We start from the raw sequence: 20,154 nt of genomic DNA on the forward strand, positions 1-20,154 counted from the left end.
AACTATTGAGTAAAAAATCATCCACTGTTAATCTGAAATTCAAACTTAACTGGGTTTCCTGTATTTTATCTGGCAAACTTACCTATTTTCACATGTACTTGGAATTTCATAATTGAAATTCTTTTCTCTTATAATAGTGTTTGCCCTACCAAAATAATAAATAAAGGCAAAAACATCTATTTCTCTGTCTTCTATTTCTTCCCTCACATTTTGGGAGACATCGACTAGATTTTAATATACCAAAGCTTAAAGCAAGACTGAATTATCTGGGTCAGCTAGGCATGAGATTAAAGAACATTTTTTGTCTTTTAAAAAAAAAAGTTATTTAGGGGCGCCTGGGTGGCTCAGTCAGTTAAGTGTCTGCCTTCGGCTCAGGTCATGATCCCACGTCAGGCTGCCTGTGCCTGCTTCTCCCTCTCCTCCCTACTTGTGCTCTCTCTCACCATCTCTGTATTGCTCTTTCAAATAAATAAAATCTTTTTTTAAAAAGTTATTTAATTAAGGGATTGAGAGAAATCCTGAGCTCCTAGGCTTCCTTTATGCAGCAACAAAGATACTATATAAAATATATTTAAAATTTTTGTGTTTCATTTTTATAATGGTAAATTTGAAAATACGGGCACCTAGACGCATCACGCTTTTAAGGCAATGAATCTCAAGTTCTCATCCTAGAGTTGCCTACGGAAGTTTTAAAACTCAAAGATCCCAGGCTCCGCCTGCAGGCCAATTAAATCAGAATCCCTGAGGTTGGAATCCCTAGGAACCTAACGGCTTAAAAGCAGCCCAGGCAATTTGAATCTGCAGCCAGGGTGGCCAACCACTTTCCTGGGGCCACCCAGTCCCTTCGGGGAAGGCCTCTTGCTTTTGATGTGTGGGTGAATCGATACAGATTAATTCAGTAGATTCTGGGCAGTTCTAACTAGCTTCCAGTTGATGCAGTCCCGCTAGGCAAAGGACCACACTTTGAGGAGCAAGATTTTCCTAGAGGCCAGAAAAGAAAAGGCAATTTGTTTCAATATGGAGTCATATGTCTGTGTGAACTGAAAATTGCAGATTACGGACAACCACATTACTATAATGAAAACTGCCAGAGAAATGAAAGCGGGGAGGGACAGTGAAAGAAAACCTTATCTTAATAGTTCTGCAATGAGTTACTGTCTCCTCTCCCGTTATCTTCCTGTTTCCTGTCACGATGTCCTTCAAAGGCCAAAAGCAGTTAATATTTGCTCCCGGGCTACTTTTTCAAAAACAGTATGAGATTTGCATTAGATCATTTTATATGCAGCATCTCAAATATGCCATAATTTAAAGCATACACACGCTTAGATCATATTAGAATTTAGTTCATAGTTCATTTCCATTGGACCTTTTTTAACCATTTTAGTCTGTTGGAGCTGAAAGCAGCAATAGGCGGATTGTGCAACCATGGGAAGCTGATCAAATCAACCCTTGAAAGTGTAATTGGTAAATCTCCTCATGTGCTTTTGAAAAATTAATCAGGACAGGTTTGGCGAACCTTCGCTGAGAGAGTCTCCTTAGGACAAATGACTTGGTTCCCAATGTCTTGTCATAAAGGAAAACTCCAGCTGCAAATCCCAAGGTGACCCATTTATCTCGCTTGGATGGAGCATAATGACTTCTTAAGCACTGCAAATAATTCTGCTGGTTTAAAATCAATTTGGGTAATACAATTAAATGAAACTATTTGATCCTTCAGGTTCAAAAACCATCCATTTGACTCATACATTAATATTTTAATATGGAAACAGCCACCACAATCTTCCAATGCCTTCTAATAATGTTCTATAGGGATGTGTTGTAGAAAACAGTGCGTAGAGTGTTGTCTTTAAAATCTCTGCCGAATTACTCATGAGAATCGGTATTAAAATATGTATTCCCCAAGCACTCGTAAAGCAATCAAAGCTCATGCCTGTCTCAGGCCTTTTGCATGTGTTCACCAGAGAAGGCGGAGGAGCAGCAAATGGTGCCTCAGTTCCACCAGATGAACGCGCTCGCATCCCATCACCGTCAAGGGTGCAAGGCCTGCTTGGAACACACAGGTAAGGTCAACGGTATTTTCAGTTCGCAGTTTAATGACTCGCTCGATGGATGGTACGTAAGGCAGGTAACCACTCCCCTTCTTGGAACTCTTTTCTGTTTTTCTTACAGGACACCGCTCCTTCCGGTCTCTCTCACCACATTTTCTCCATCTCTTCTTTCTCTGACAAAACCTCGAACGCTGGTATTCCCCAGTTTCTAATCCTCTGCCCTCTTCCCTTCCCATTTGCCAACCCCCACCCCCCTTTATGGCTTCAACAATCACCATAAGGCGTTAACTCCATCTGTACCTCCGGGCCTGGCCTCTCCTCCAAGGTCTCGATCCATGCTGTTCACTAGGGGAGCTGCTCGTTCCAGGTGGCTGAGAAACATAATTAAAATTAAATAAAATTTGAACTTCCTCAGTCCCACTAGCCGCATTTCAATACTCAACCACATATGTCTAGCGTAACCACCTCGGTGGGTCAGATAAAGCTCATACCCATCATCACAGAGAGCTACAGGGCAGTGACCGCTAGATGACAACAGCTAGTAACACACGTGCCAGGCTCCCTGCCAGGTCTTCCACAGGTAAGCTAATTTAATCCTCCCGTGCACCTTCTGAGGTACTTACAGTAGTCAGCATTACAGAGACAGGAAGTAGAATTTGGTTGCTGCCGATGCTTGGGGAGTGGAGACTGGGGAGTTACTGTTTAATGAGTATAGAGTTTCCGTTCTGCAGGATGAAAATGGGTCTGGAGATGGAGGTGGTGGTGTTGGCACAACGGCACGGACGTCCTGAATGCCGCTGAACCGTACGCTTAAAAATGGTTACGGTGGGGAATTTCAGGTGTACGGTGGCCCAGTGAGAACAAACAGGACAGACAGAGCATGCGCTGCAGGAAGTGGCTATTTGGGACTCCTCGCTGTCACAGATAACTTGTGCCGGCATTAAGACTATTGAAAGAGCATCCGATTAAAATAGGAACGTTGGGGTAGACAGTTAAAGAAAGGGGGTGGGGCGCCTGGGGGGCTCCGTCCGTTAGACGTCTGCCTTTACGTGTCAGGTCAGGATCCCGGTCCCGGTATGGAGCAAGCCCCGAGCCCTGTTGGTAGGTCTAGCCGGGCCCCCTGCTCCGCGGGGAGTCTGCTTCTCCCTCTCTCTCTGACCCTCCCCCCACTTGTGCTCTCTCTTGCGCAATCTCTCTCTCTCTCTCTCTCAAATAAATAAATAAAATCTTTGAGAAAAAAAAAAAGTGCCTGGAACTATGGCTTGAAAAGTAAAACTAATTTGATGGAAATAAATTTATCATATATTCAACAACATCCAGGTTAACACAGCAACTGTTTATCCAAACTTAGAACAAAGACTCGTTGGTCATTTGAGATAACAGTTTTGAAAAAATTATGAAGAATAACAATTAGTGAATGGGGGTTTTTTGGGTTTTTTGGAGTCCACACATAATTGAAATCATACAGTATTTGTCTTTGTTGGTCTGATGCATGTCCCTTAGCATAATGCCCTCAAGGCGCATACCTGTTGTCGCAAATGGCAAGATTTCATTCTCTTTTATGGCTAAGTAATATTCATATATATGTGTATGTGTGTATGTATTCCCAATATACACCAATTCACATCCCCACCAACAGTGCAAGGCTGCCCCGTTCTCCGTGTCCTAACACTTGCTATTTCTTGCCTTTTTGATAATAGCCATTCTCACAGGTATGAGGTGGCCATCTCATTGTAGTGTTGATTTGCTTTTCCCTGATAATTAGTGATATCAAGCATCCTTTCAAGTACCTATTGGCCATCTATATGTCTTCTTTGGGAAAATATCTATTCAGATCTTCTGCCCATTTCTTAACTTTTAATCTGATCGTTTGTGGGTTTTTTGCTGTTGAGCTGTATGAGTTCTTTATATATTTTGAATGTTAACCCCGTATATTTTTTTTTCTCTCACTCAGGTTGCCTTTTACTTTGTTGATGGTTTCTTTTTAGTTTTGATGTACATCATATTTTTGACTCTTGTAAATCTCATGAAGTGAAAACATAGTTTCCTTGTTTACACAGCCCTTATTATGAGTAAGATCACGTAAGGCTTATGTTTTAAGAGGCGCCCATTTGTATTTTCTATTCATGTCATTTGCTCAGTTTTCCGTTGAGTTGGTTTTTTACATAAATGTAAAAAATTTATAGTCATCATTTTATTAAAAATGACATCAAATCTTTCATGAAATATTGTTGAAAATAATATCTTTTATTTAACTTTATTTTTTGAAGATTTTAAAAATGCTATTAAGGCTATCAATATCATTTTTTATGGTTTCGTGATTTTTGTGTTGCTTTAGGCTTTCCCGTTCTAAGATGATAAAAAATTCTCCCAAGCCCTGGTATTTTTATGGCTTTCTTTTCTATTAACATCTTTGATATCACTGGGATTTGTTTTGGTGTAAGAATGATATAGGAATTTAACTCGATTTTTTTCAGACGTCTCCAGTTTTCCCCAGAGCATTTACAGAATATTTCATTTCTTCCCACTGTTTACCTTTTTGGTTTGGCACTCAGGTCACATAGCTTCTCCTCTCCCTGGGAACTGGGTGCAAGTTTCCTTGGGGACCAAGTACATCGCTGAACATTATCCCTTTCTGTACATTGTCACGTTCTGTAGACCTTCTCCCATCACCCCTGCTCCATTCTAAAACCCTCACACAAAGGGTCTCCTGTTGTCTGGAAGTCTCTTTCCACGCCCCTTGACTTGCTACCCCCTCCTCACACTTCAGGCCTCGGTTACATATCACTTTCTCTGAGCTGGGTGCCATGTTACATATCCCCAAATCACCCCCTATTTTTTCCCTTTTGATGCAGGTGTTCCCCACAATGATCGAAGTCCAATCCCTGTTGATCACTTCGGTGTCCCTACTGCCTACATTGTTGCATCATAAACAGTGCATTGCTTGATAAATGTTTACTGAATGAATGCAATGTTTATTTTTTCCCCTCAGATTGATTCTCTTCCTCGTGCAGTGGTTACAGAATGAGGGGCGGCTGTGGTTCCCTCCGTGAGCCCTTAGTCCAGCCCCTGGACTCTTCTGAGGCTCCTCAGCGCCTCCTACTGAGAGGTGGCCACCCCAGCAGCCTGCCTGGAACATGTCTGGCTTTGACCTTGCAGATCCAGACACGGAGGGTGCATATAGCTTTGGCCTTGGCACTAGGGCTCTGGGACTTACAACTTTTCAGAAAAAGAAGCATATAGCGGAAGAGTTTTCTTGGCTCAGTTTGATCTTTTTCCCTCTTATTTGACCACCTTGGATGTGAGGCAATATGAATGCAGTTAGCACTCAGAGAAGTTGCCACTGGCCACTCAGGAGGTTACGTGATTTTTTTTTTCCTTTTAACTTAGCATTGAACACTATCGTCCTTATAAAGTCCCAGACATTCTACTTGGTGATTTCTGTAGAACCAAATTCTGTTCTTGGGGATTCTAACACTCATATTGTGAAAGTTAGAAGTAGAAATCGGCAGGGAAGAGAAAAAAGAAAGAGAAAAATACAGGTTATTAGCAGAATGCTTGGCTCTTCTCAAATATTTTAAATTCAGAAAAAAAAGTTTAAAAATTCAAGTGCAACATTATCATCAACATAAATTAACATTTAATTGATTATACACTCAGGGTATTGCTCTGAAGTGAGTTTAATTAGCAAATAACTAGGATTGGTAATATGTTGGCTGGGTATCTCTATCCCCTTGAGAGGGGGAGGTTGAATAGTTGAAATAGCATGGTCTGACTGCTGCAGACTAAGATTATCCTGTTTCATTCTTCAGTCTGCCCTTCCTTCTCTCTCCCAAGGGCAGAAATCAACAAAACAATGGTTTCCTAATTGTTTAGCATTCCATTTTCTGCTTAGCAAAACTGTGTGGTTATACCAATTCTCACATAATTTTTTTTAAAAGAAAGGTTATTGCATTTAGAATGCAGTACATACTAATCCTCAATTCATTTTCCCCTTAAAAAAAAAAAAAGACTTTATTGTGGAAATTTTTAAACAGTTACTAAGTACGCAGAAGAGTATAATGAGTATCCTTGGACCCATCGCTCAGGTGTTAACAATTATCAACATTCTGCCATTTCGTTTAATCTGTACCTCTGCCTACTCTCCACCTGCCCAAATATTAACTGTACAACTTTGACAATGGATATATCTGTGTAGCCCACATCAAAATGAAAATATAGAATGTTTCCGCCACCCCAGAAAATTACTTCTGTCTTCCCATCAATTCTTTGTCCTCTCCCCAACCCCCTAGGCAACCACTGCTCCGATTTTTCTTCAAAAACATTAGTTTTTGCTCATTCTATAATTTCATGCACACAGAATCATCAAATATGTACTATTTTGTATCTTAGGCTTCTTTTAATTAGCAAAATGTCTGTGAGCTCCCTTCATCTTACTACACGCATCGGTACTGCGTTCCTTTCTATTGCTGAGAAGTGCAATGGTGTGAATGTATCACAATTTGTTTATTCATTCTCTTGTTGAGAGACAGTTGTTTCCTTTTTTTAGGTATTATAAATAAGGCTGCTAATGTTCTTGTGCAAGTCTTTTTGTGGATTTGTTTTCATTTCTCTTAAATAAAATACTTACCATGGAATAGGAGAGTCAAAGGATAGGAGGATGTATAACTTTATATAAAGCTGTGCAGGGGCGCCTGGGTGGCACAGCGGTTGGGCGTCTGCCTTCGGCTCAGGGCGTGATCCCGGCGTTCTGGGATTGAGCCCCACATCAGGCTCCTCCGCTGAGATCCTGCTTCTTCCTCTCCCACTCCCCCTGCTTGTGTTCCCTCTCCCACTGGCTGTCTCTATCTCTGTTGAATAAATAAATAAAATCTTAAAAAAAAAAACTGTGCAAACTTTTTCCAAAGTAATTGTACTATTTTACAGGAGTACGTGAGGGTTCTGTTTGCCTTGTATCCTAACAAACATTGTCAGCAGCCGTTAAATTTTTGCTTTTCTAGAGGATATATAGTGGTTCCTCATTGTGGTTTTCATTTCCTTTTTTTTTTTCCGATGACTGATGATATTAGACGTTTTTCACGTATTTTTTGGCCAGTCAGTAAAGTGTCTCTTCAAATTTTTTGTCTACTTTTTTTATTTGGTTGTTTGTCTTTTTATTATTGAGTTACAGAAAGTCTATATTTTCACGTGAGAGTCCTTGTCAGACAAATGAATATTTTCTTCCAGTCTGATATTTGCCTATTCATTGTCTTAATATTTTTTAGTGAGCAGAAGTCTTTAATTTTGAATGAAGACAAATTTAGCAATTAGAAACATTCTATGGTTTTTACTTCCTGTGCCTTTAACCCAGTTTGATACAATTTGAGTTAATTTTTTGTGTTAGGTAAAGTTCCAATCATTAGTTTGCAGGTGGATATCTAATTTTCTCAGCACCAAAAGGTCTTTTCCTCCATTATATGGTCTTGGCACTCTTGTTAAAAATCATTTGAGCATATATATGAGTTTATTTCTGGGGTCCTTATCCTATCCCATTAGTCTGTAAGACCTCAGTTTGGTTTGTTTGTTTTTTTCCAAGATTGTTTTGGCTGTTCAGTTTCCCTTGAGATTCCATACGTATTTTAAGATGGGTTTTCCTACTTCTTGCAAAAAAGGTCATTGGAAATTTTTTTAGAAATCGCACTGAAGGGGCGCCTGGGTAGCGCAGTCGTTAAAGCGTCTGCCTTCGGCTCAGGGCGTGATCCCGGTTTTCTGGGATCGAGTCCCACATCGGGCTCCTCCGCTGGGAGCCTGCTTCTTCCTCTCTCACTCGCCTGCTGTGTTCCCTCTCTTGCTGGCTGTCTCTCTGTTACATAAATAAATAAAAACTTTAAAAAAAAAAAAAGAAAGAAAGAAAGAAATTGCACTGAAGCTGTAGATAGCTTTGGGTTGTATTGACATCCTCACAACATTAAGTTCTTCCAATCCATGAACCTGGGATGTTTCCCCTTTAGTTAATGCTTCTTTAGTATCTTTCAGCAATGGTTTGTGGTTTTCATTGTACAAGCCTTTTACCTGCTTGGGTAAGTCAATTCCTGAGTATTTTATTCTTTTTGATTCTACTGTAAATGGACTTATTTTTTTTAATTTCCTTTTCAGATTGCTCACTCTTAGTGTATAGAAATGCACCTGATTTTTGTGTGTCGGCTTCATATCCTACTTCTTTGATGAATTTCCTTATTACTTCTAATAGTTTGTGTGTGTGTAATCTTGAATGTTTTTTACATTCAAAATCACATCATCTGCAAAGATAATTTTATTTCTTCCTTTCCAATTTGGATGCTTTTATTTCTTTTCCTTGCCTATTGCTCTGGTGAGGACTTCCAGTAATCTGTTGAATAGAAGTGGGGAAAAGCAAGCATCCTTGCCTTGTTCCTGACAGTAAAGGAAGAGTGTTCAGTCTTTCACCATTGAGTATGATGGTCACTGTGGGCTTTCCCTAAAATGGCTTTTATTATGTTGAGGTAGTTTCCTTCTATTCCTAGTTTGTTGTATCCTGACAGGGTGTTTAATTTTGTCAAATGCTCTTTCTGCATCAATTGAGATGACCATGTGGGTTTTTTTCCCTTTATTTTGTTGATGTGATGAGTTACATTGATCAACTTTCACGTGTTGAACTATCCTGGCACTCCAGAAATAAATCCCATTTGGTCATGGTATGTATTCCTTTTAATATGCTGCTGAATTCAGTTTATATTTTTCTGAGGATCGTTTCATCCATGTTCATAAGGAGTTTTGGTCTGTATTTTTATTTTCTTATAGTGTCTTTGTCTGGCTTTAGTATCAGGATAATTCTGGCCTCAGAATAAGTTGGGGAGTATACTAACCTCTTAAATTTTTTGGAAAAGTTTGAGAAGAACTGGTATTAGTTCTTTAAATGTTTGGTAGAATTCACCGGTGAAATCATCAGGTCCACAGCTTTTCTTTGTCTGAATATTTTTTTTCTCGCTCCAAATCTATCATTTTTTTTAGATTATTTATAACCATTTATTTTAAGACAGTTATTTTAGTACTTCACGTAATATTAATTAAGAAACAAATCTTCTCTGAATTTATATAATATCTTTCATGCACTTGCTGCAATTTATAAACAGTAATTTATAAGTCTGTACAATAAAGATATCTGTAAATTTGAGGCAGGGGTGCGATGCTCCTTGCTACATGTGGGAAGGTCAGCGTCTTCAGTGAAGCAGCCATATTCATTTGAAGGACTCATGGTTGGGCGGAGAAATGGAGAGATGGATGCCAGTTCAAGTCTCCTTGGGCATCTTCTGCAATACCGTGGCAGATAACGTGGGTCAAATATTCTGGTTTATCTTTGTTCTTGGTCCTAGTCCACTTGAGCTCCTGTAACAAAACACCACTAGTAACTAACAGACATTTACTTCTCACAATTCTGGATGCCGGAAGTCGGAGATCAAGGTGCCGGCGTGGCCAGGTTCTGCTGAAGCCCCTCTTCTGGGTGGCGAACTGCTGACTTCTCACTGTATCCCCACCAGTTAAGGAGTCTTGTACTTTCTAACATATTGGCCAGAGAATCAGTCACAAAGTTTTCTTTCCAAGATAATTCTAATCCATGTACACTTGTAATACCAGAACTTTGAGGAATAGAATTATTATTTTTAATATTTTGCTTTGCTAATTTACAAGAGGCAGAAGTGAAATATATATTATTTGATTTGGACTGTAATTGTTTATCTTGGTTTTAATTGATCTGCTTTAATTATCAACAGACAAGCAGCTCATGTTTGGTGTCCGTGTTGGTCTCCTGCCTACACTCTGCAGTCTCTCCATGAGGCAGCCAGAGCCACCCAACCTGGGGGCCTGTGAGGACACATGTATCCCACACTGCACAGAATGGTCCATGGGGGATAAATAAAACAGTAAGTGTCCAATTTGCACTTGTCTTATATTAAGAAATAAAGAATTTAGACTTCTAATATTTACTTGGAAGAACAATCGTATTGTTTATGTGTGAGATGTGCAGTATGTCATGCTTCAAGAGGGGACGTTCACTGCAATGTTCAAATTTCTTGAAGTGATCAAGAGAACATCAAGACTCAGATGTCCTTCACTCCACTTAAATTAGCTCCATTATGACATAAAACAGGGATCCAATGAGACCTGATTTATAATCTGCAAAAAATTCAAAATTGTCAAAGGCAAAATAATGGCATACGTTATTACCACAAGCTTCAGAGTCTTGTGCATATTTTGTGAACTACATAATACGTCTGCATAGTGCTACATATGTATAACTTATATATATGTATAAATATATTGGATGTTTACTAAAACATTTCTTTTTTTGTTTTTTCACCTGTATTTTTTAATTTAAATTCAATTCATTAACATATAATGTATTATTGGTTTCAGAGGTAGAGGTCAGTGATTCATCACTCTTATGTAATACCCAGTGCTCATTACATCACGTGCCCTCCTTCATGTCCATCACCCAGTTACCCCATCCCACCACCCCCCTACGCTCCGGAAAACCTCAGTTTGTTCCTATGATTAAGAGTCTGTTATGGGGGCGCCTGGGTGGCACAGCGGTTAGGCGTCTGCCTTCGGCTCAGGGTGTGATCCCGGCATTCTGGGTTCGAGCCCCACATCAGGCTCCTCCGCTATGAGCCTGCTCCTTCCTCTCCCACTCCCCCTACTTGTGTTCCCTCTCTCGCTGGCTGTCTCTATCTCTGTTAAATAAATAAATAAAATCTTTTTTTCAAAAAAGTCTGTTATGGTTTGTCTCCCTCTCTGATTTTGTCTTCTTTTATTTTTTCCTCTCTTCCCCTATGATCCTCTGTTTTGTTTCTTAAATTCCACACATGAATGAGATCATATAATTGTCTTTCTCTGATGGACTTATTTCGCTTAGCATAATACCCTCTAGTTCCATCCACGTCATTGCAAATGGCAAGATTTTTTTCATGGCCGAATAGTATTCCATTATATATATGTACCACATCTTCTTTATCCATTCATCTGTCAATGGACATCTGGGCTCTTTCTATAGTTTGGCTATTGTGGATATTGCTGCTATAAACATTGGGGTGCACATGCCCCTTTGAATCACTACATTTGTATCTTTGGTGTAAATACCCAGTAGTGTAATTGTTGGGTTGTTTCACCTTTTTGAGGAACCTCCATACTGTTTTCCAGAGTGGCTGCACCAACCTGCATTCCCACCAGCAGTGTAAGAGGGTTCCCCTTTTTCCACATCCTTGACTTGTTAATTTTAGCCATTCTGACTGGTGTGAGGTGGTATCTCATTGTGGTTTTAATTTGTATTTCCCTGATACCGAGTGATGTTGAGCATTTTTTCAGGTGTCTGTTGGCCATTTGTATGTCCTCTTTGAAGAAATGTCTGTTCATGTCTTCTGCCTATTTTTGATTGGATTATTTGTTCTTTGGGTGTGGAGCTTGATAAGTTCTTTATAGATTTTGGATACTAGCCTTTTATCTGATAAGACATTTGCAGATATCTTCTCCCATTCTGTCGGTTGTCTTTTGGTTTTGTCAACTGCTTCCTTTGCTGTGCAAAACCTTTTTACCTTGATAAAGTGCCAAGAGTTCATTTTTGCCTTTGTTTCCCTTGCCTTTGGAGACACGTCTAGCAAAAAGTGCTGTGGCTGAGGTCATAGAGGTTGCTGCCCATGTTCTCCTCTAGGATTTTGATGGATTCCTGTCTCATATTGAGGTCTTTCGTCCATTTTGAGTCTTTTTTTCTGTATGGCGTAAGGAAATGGTCCAATTTCATTCTTCTGCATGTGGCTGTCCAATTTTCTCAACACCATTTGTTGGAGAGACTTTCTTTTTTCCATTGGATATTTTTTCCTGCTTTGTCGAAAATTAGATGACCATAGCGTTGAGGGTCCATTTCTGGGTTCTCGATCCTGTTTCATTGATCAATGTGTCTGTTTTTGTGCCAGTACCATACTGTCTTAATGATTACAGCATTGTAATAAAGCTTGAAGTCGAGAATTGTGATCCCACCAGCTTTGGTTTTCATTTTCAACGTTCCTTTGGCTATTTGGGGTCTTTTCTGGTTCCATACCAATTTTAGGATTATTTGTTCCAGCTCTGTGAAAAAAAGTTGATGGTATTTTGATAGGGATTACATTGAATGTATAGATTGCTCTAGATAGTATAGACATTTTAACAATATTTGTTCTTCCAGTCCATAAGCACGGGACATTTTTCCATTTCTTTGTCTTCCTTAATTTCTTTCATGAGTGTTCTATATTTTTCTGAGTACAGATCCTTTGCCTCTTTGGTCAGGTTTATTCCTAAGTATCTTATGGTTTTTGGCACAATTGTAAATGAGATCTACTCCTTAATTTCTTTTTATTCGGTTTAATTGTTAGTGTATAGAAATGCAATTGATTTTTGTGCATTGATTTTATATCCTGCCACTTTGCTGAATTCCTGTATGAGTTTTAGCAATTTTGGGGGTGGGGTCTTTTGGGTTTTCCACCCAAAATACATAGAGTATTATGTCATCTGTGAAGAGTGAGAGTTTGACTTCTTTGCCGATTTGGATGCCTTTTATTTCTTTTTGCTGTCTGATTGCTGAAGCTAGGGCTTCTAGTACTATATTGAACAACACTGGTGTTAGTGGACATCCCTGCCATGTTCTTGACCTTGGGAAAAGTTCTCAGCTTTTCCCCCATTAAGAATGAAATTTGCTGTGAGCTTTTCATATATGGCATTTATCCCTACACTGTGAAGAGAAAGGATGCTGTACCTTGTCAAATGCTTCTTCTGCATCTGTTGAGAGGATCACATGGTTCTTGTCCTTTCTTTTATTAATGTAGTTTATCCACTCTGAGTGGTTTGTGGGTGTGGAGCCACCCTTGCAGCCCAGGGACAAATCCCACTTGGTCATAACGAATAATCCTTTTAATGTACCATTGGATCCTATTGGCTAGTATCTTGGTGAGAATTTTGGCATCCATGTTCATCAAGGATATTGGTCCTTTTTGGTGGGGTCTTTGCCTGGTTTTGAGTAATGCTGGCCTCATGGAAAGAGTTTGGAAGTTTTCCTCCCATTTCTGTTTTTGTAAGCTTCAGAAGGATAGGTATTAATTCTTCTTTAAATGTTTGGTAGAATTCTCCTGGGAAGCCATCTGGCCCTGAACTCTTTTTGGGGAGATTTTTGATTACCGCTTCAATTTCCTTGTTCATTATGGGTCTGTTCAGGTTTCCTATTTCTTTCTGTTTCCGTTTTGGTAGTTTATACATCTCCAGGAATGCATCTATTTCTTCCAGATTGCCTAATTTGTTGGCATATAGTTGCTCATAATATGTTCTTATAATTGTTTGTATTTCTTCAGTGTTGTAATCTCTCCTCTTTCATTCATGATTTTATTTATTTGGGTCCTTTCTCTTTTCTTTTTGATAAGTCTGGCCAGGGGTTTATCAATCTTAATTCTTTCAAAAAACCAGCCTCTAGTTTCATTGATCTCTTCTACTGTTCTTTTGCTTTCTATTTCATTTTCTGCTCTAATCTTTATTAATTCTCTTCCTGCTTGGTTTAGGCTTTATTTGCTGTTCTTTCTCTGGCTCCTTTAGATGTAAGGTTAGGTTGTGTATTTGAGACCTTTCCTGTTCCATGAGGAACTCCTGTATTACTATATACTTCCCTCTTAGGACTGCCTTTGCTGTATCCCAAAGGTTTTGAACAGTTGTATTTCATTTTCATCTGTTTCCATGAGTTTTTTAATTCTTTTTTAATTTCCTGGTTGACCCATTCATTCTTTAGTAGGATGCTCTTTAGCCTCCATGTACCTGAGTTCTTTCCAAATTTCCCTCTCGTAATTGAGTTCCACTTTCAAAGCACTGTGGTCCAAAACTACGCAGGGAATGATTCCAATCTTTTGGTACCAGTTGAGACCTGATTTGTGACCCAGGATGTGATCTATCCTGGAGAATGTTCCATGTGCACTTGAGAAGAATGTGTGTTCTGTTGCTTTAGGGCCTATTGCACTGATTCTCAGGTATCTTTGCCCTGGGCAGAATTGCACCGCCCTTGCGGGGGTGGGGGTGGGGGGGCCGCCATCCTAAATAAACTGCTCTGGATTGTTCTCTGTGGCTTTTATTCCCTGAAGGCTTTGCCCACCACTTTAGAGGATGAGAATGAAAATGGCGGCCCCTGGACCTGATCTCCAGCCCTGGAGCCAAAAGCTTGGGGCCCCACTTCTCAGTGAGCTCCCAGGGAAAAGTGGTCAATCAGTCCTGTCTCCCTGGTCTTCATCCACACTCCATGCTCACCCAGCCTTGGGTGGATTGTCTCTATCTCAGGTACTCGACCCCATTTCGAGTCTCCAAACCCTACAGCCTCCTGCTGTGGGCTCCCACACCCTCCTTCTGGGGGATTAAGGGGGTTCTTGCTGCGGCTCTGCCACTTGCTGGGCCACTGCCGGGAGAGCAGTCATCCAACCATGCTGTGGTTCAAGGCATAGGGCAGCCCTGAGTTGAAAGCTCACTCTTGGGCTCGCTGATTGCAGCCAGCTTCCCCGCTCCAATGCCTGGGAGCTCTGCCACACTCAGGCACCCCTGGTCTTCCTGTGACCCTGGAGATCCTGACACCACACTGTCCCACCTGGGATTCCGCCCCGCTTCACCACCTGAGCACCTTTCAGGCAGGGACATCCCTCACTAGAGCAGACTTCTAAAAGTTCTGATTTTGTGCTCTGCGGCTATATCACCTTCCAGTAGCCAGCTTACAGAGGCCCCCTCCCCACACAGTCTGTCCTCCCATATATCACCTCAGATTCCCTTCTCCGCACCTCCTACCTTGCAGGAAGTTGTCGCTTTTCTATTTGTAGAGTTGCTGCTATTCTTTTCTTAGCTCTCCGGTTGAGTTCCCCAGTGTTCAGAATGCTTCGATAGCTATCTAGCTAAATTTCTGGGACCAGACGAAACTAAGATCTCCTACTCCTCCGCCATCTTGGATTATCTCCCCCTGAAGATCTTTTATTATGGATTCAATCTCCCTGTTAGTTTTAGGTCTAATCAGATTTTCTGTTCTTTATGGTTTGGTGTTGCATTTCTAGGAATTTGTCCTTTTCATCTAGGTGATCCAATATATGTGTGTCCACAGTATTCTCATAATCTTTTTTTATTCCTGTAGTTTGATACTGATGTTCCCACTTTCTGATTTTAGTAATTTGAAGTCTGTCTTTTTTTCTTAGTCCATCTAGCTGAAGGTTTGTCAATTTTGTTGATCTTTTGGTTTTATTAATCTTCTTTACTATTTTCTATTCTCTATGTCACTGGTCTCTGTTCTGTTTATGATTTCCTACCTTCTGCTAGCTTTGGGTTTAGTTTGTTCTTTGTCTGGTTCCTTGGGTTCTAAAGTTAGGTTGCTGATTCAAGATTTTTCTTCTTTTTTAACATAAGTATTTATACCTATAAATTTTTCCTTTAGCACTTCTTTTGCTGTGCCCTATAATTTTTGGTACTCCGTCTTTTTGCTTCCATTTGCCTTAAGTATTTTCTAATTTCCCTGTGACTTCTTTGATCCATTACTTGCGTGTGTTCTTTAATTTCCACAGATTTGTAAATTTTCAATTGTCCTGTTATCGATTTCTACTTTCATCCCTTTGTGGTCAGAGAAGATACTTTATATGATATCTTTTTAAATATATTGATATATTAGTTTGTGCCCTAACATATGGTCTACCTCGGAAAATATCCCATGTCACTTGAGAAGAATGTGCATGCTGCTGTTGGTTAGAGTGTTCTGTGTGTATCTGTTAGATCCAGTTGGTTTATTTTGTGGTTCAAGTCCTCGGTTTATTTGGTTATCTTCTGTCTGGTTCTTCTATCCATTGTTGAGAGTGGGGTAGTGAAGTTTCCAGTATTATTATAGATCTATTTCTCCCTTCAATTCTGTCTCTTTTGCTTCACGTATTTTGGTGATCTGTTATTAGCTCTGTCAATGTTATGTCTTCTTGTTCTATTGAAGCTTTTATTTATATACAATATCCTTCTTTATCTCTTGTAAACTTTTCTGATTTAAAGTCTATCTTTTTTGTGTATGGTGTGAGATAGTGGTCAAGTTTCATTCTTTTGCATGAGGCTGTCCAATTTTCCCAGCACCATTTATTGAAGAGACTGTCTTTTTCCCACCGGATGTTTTTTCCTGCTTTATCAAATATTAGTTGCCCAAAGAGCTGAGGGTCCATTTCTGGGCTCTCTATTCTGTTCCATTGGTCTATGTGTCTGTTTTTGTGCCAGTACCATGCTGTCTTTGTGATCACAGCTTTGTAGTACAGCTCGAAATCCGGCATTGTGATGCCCCCAGCTTTGTTTTTCCTTTTCAACAGTTCCTTGGAGATTCGGGGTCTTTTCTGGTTCCATACAAATTTAAGGACTATTTGTTCCAGTTCTTTGAAAAACGTTCTCGGTATTTTGATCGGGATAGCATTGAAAGTGTAGATTGCTCTGGGTAGCATGGACATTTTAACTATGTTAATTCTTCCTATCCATGAGCATGGAATATCTTTCCATCTTTTTATGTCTTCCTCAATGTCTTTTAAGAGTGATTTATAGTTTCTAGAATAAAGGTCCTTTACGTCTCTGGTTAAGTTAATTCCAAGGTAACGTATGGTTTTTGTTGCTATTGTAAATGGGATGGATTCCCTAATTTCTCTTTCTTCGTTCTCGTTATTCGTGTACAGAAATGCAACTGATTTCTGAGCATTGATTTTGTATCCCGCCACGTTACTAAATTGCTCTATAACTTCTAATAGTTTGGGAGTGGCTTCTTTTGGGTTTTCCATATAGAGTATCATGTCATCTGCAAAGAGAGACATTTTGACTTCTTCTTTGCCGATTTGAATACCTTTGATCCCTTTTTGTTGTCTGATTGCTGTTGCAAGGACTTCTAGTACTATGTTGAATAATAGTGGCGAGAGTGGGCATCCTTGTCGTGTTCCTGATCTTAAGGGAAAGGCTTCCAGCTTTTCCCCATTGAGAATAATATTTGCAGTAGGCTTTTCATAGATGGCTTTTATGAGATTGAGAAATGTACCTTCTATTCCTACACTCTGAAGGGTTTTAATCAGGAAAGGATGCTGTATTTTGTCCAATGCTTTTTCAGCATCGATTGAGAGAATCATATGGTTCCTGAGTCTTTTCTTGTTGATATGATGTATCACGCTGATTGATTTGTGAATATTGAACCCAAATGGATGAAAGACCTCGATGTGAGACAAGAATCCATCAAAATTCTAGAGGAGAACATAGGCAACAACCTCTACGACATCGGCCAAAGCAACCTTTTTCATGATACATCCCCAAAGGCAAGAGAAACAAAAGATAAAATGAATTTATGGGACTTCATCAAGATTAAAAGTTTCTGCACAGCCAAGGAAACAGTCAGAAAAACTAAGAGGCAGCCCACGGAATGGGAGAAGATATTTGCAAATGACACTACAGATAAAGGACTGGTATCCAAGATCTACAAAGAACTTCTCAAACTCAATACACGAGAAACAAATAAACAAATCAAAAAATGGGCAGAAGATATGAACAGACACTTTTCCAATGAAGACATACAAATGGCTAACAGACACATGAAAAAATGTTCAAAATCTTTAGCCATCAAGGAAATTCAAATCAAAACCACACTGAGATACCACCTTACGCCAGTTAGAATGGCAAAAATAGACAAGGCAAGAAACAACAATTGTTGGAGAGGATGTGGAGAAAGGGGATCCCTCCTACATTGTTGGTGGGAATGCAAGTTGGTACAGCCACTCTGGAAAACAGTGTGGAGGTCCCTTAAAAAGTTAAAAATTGAGCTACCCTATGATCCAGCCATTGCACTACTGGGTGTTTACCCCAAAGATACAGACATAGTGAAGAGAAGGGCCATATGCACACCAATGTTCATAGCAGCAATGTCCACAATAGCTAAATCGTGGAAGGAGACGAGATGCCCTTCAACAGATGACTGGATTAAGAAGTTGTGGTCCATATATACAATGGAATATTACTCAGCTATCAGAAAGAACGAGTTCTCAACATTTGCTACAACATGGACGGCACTGGAGGAGATAATGCTAAGTGAAATAAGTCAAGCAGAGAAAGACAACTATCATATGATTTCTCTCATCTATGGAACATAAGAACTAGAATGATCAGTAGGGGAAGAAAGGGATAAAGAAATGGGGGGGGGTAATCAGAAGGGGGAATGAAACATGAGAGACTATGGACTATGAGAAACAAACTGAGGGCTACAGAGGGGAGGGGGGTGGGGGAATGGGATAGGCCAGTGATGGGTAGTAAGGAGGGCACATATTGCATGGTGCACTGGGTGTTATACACAACTAATGAATCATCGAGCCTTACATCGAAAACCGGGGATGTACTGTATGGTGACTAACATAATATAATAAAAAATCATTATAAAAAAAAATAAATAAAAAAATAAAAATAAAGTCTATCTTGTCTGATGTTAGTATTGTCAACCCTACTCTCCTTTGGTTACTATTTGCATGGAATATCCTTTTCCATTGTTTCACTTTTTTTTTAATATTTTATTTATTTATTTAACAGAGAGAGAGACAGCCAGCGAGAGAGGGAACACAGGCAGGGGGAGTGGGAGAGGAAGAAGCAGGCTCCCAGTAGAGAAGCCTGATATGGGGCTCGATCCCAGGACTCTGGGATCACGCCCTGAGCCGAAGGCAGACACTTAACAACTGAGCCACCCAGGCGCCCCTCCATTGTTTCACTTTTAATCTGTTTGTGTTTGCATCTTAGCTGAGTCTTTTGTTTTCTTTGTTGTTGTTTTTTTTTAAAGATTTTATTTATTTATTCGACAGAGACAGAGACAGCCAGCGAGAGAGGGAACACAAGCAGGGGAAGTGGGAGAGGAAGAAGCAGGCTCATAGCGGAAGAGCCTGATGTGGGGCTCGATCCCAGAACGCCGGGATCACACCCTGAGCCAAAGGCAGACACTTAACCGTTGTGCCACCCAGGCGCCTCTAGCTGAGTCTTTTGTAGACATCTTATAGTTGGGTCATTTTTTTAAATCCATTCTAGCAATCTCTTGCCAATCTTTTGATTGGAGAGTTTAATCCACTTACATTTAAAATAATAACTGAGGAGTGCCTGGGTGGCTCAGTCGGTTGAGCATCCAACTCTTGATTTCAGCTCAGGTCATGGTCTCAGGGTCATGGGATCAGGCCCTGCCTCAGGATCCGTGCTCAGCATGGAGTCTGCTTGAAATTCTCTCTCTCTCCTTCTCCCTCTGCCGCTCCCCCTGCTCATGGTCTCTCTCTCTAAAATAAATAAGTAAATAAATAAATAAAATCTGTTAAAATAATAAAATAATTACTGATAAGAAGAAATTTACCTCAGGCATCTTGCTACATATTTTTCTACATACCTTACAGCTTTTTTGTCTCCCATGTACAGCACTACTCTCTTCTTTTGTGTTTACTTGATTTTTTTGTAGTGAAACATTTAAATTCCTTTTTCATGTCCTTTTGTGTGTATTCTATAGCTATTTTCCTGTGGTTACTATGGGATTACATTTAACATCACGAAGTTTTAACACTCTATTTTGAATTTATACCAGTGTAACTTCAATAACATACAAAAATTCTGCCCCTTTAAAACTGTCTTTATCCTTTTCAGTTGTTGGTGCCACAGAATTACATATTTATACATTGTGCACCCCAAAACATAAACTAGTAACTTCTTTAATGTATTAGTTTCTAAAATTATGTAGAAAAGAAAATGTGGAGTTTCAAACCATTATTTCTTCAAATATTCTCTCTACCCCTTCTCTCTCTTCTCCTGGGACTTGCAGAATGCATATGCTGGTCAACTTGATTGTATCCCTACTGTCCCTTAGGCTCTATTCCATTTTCTTCAATGTTTTTTCTGTCCTTTAAACTCAATAATTTTCCTTTCCTTCAAGTTTACTGATTCTTTCTTCTGCCTGGCCAAATCTGCCTTTGAATCCCTCAAGTGGATTTTTGTCATTTATTATACTTTTCAGGTCTTTTGGGTTTTAAGTTTTCTCTTTATTGATATTTCCATTTTGTTTGTACAT

The sequence above is a fragment of the Ursus arctos genome, unplaced genomic scaffold (assembly GCF_023065955.2).
Source record: "Ursus arctos isolate Adak ecotype North America unplaced genomic scaffold, UrsArc2.0 scaffold_21, whole genome shotgun sequence".
Taxonomy (NCBI): domain Eukaryota; kingdom Metazoa; phylum Chordata; class Mammalia; order Carnivora; family Ursidae; genus Ursus; species Ursus arctos.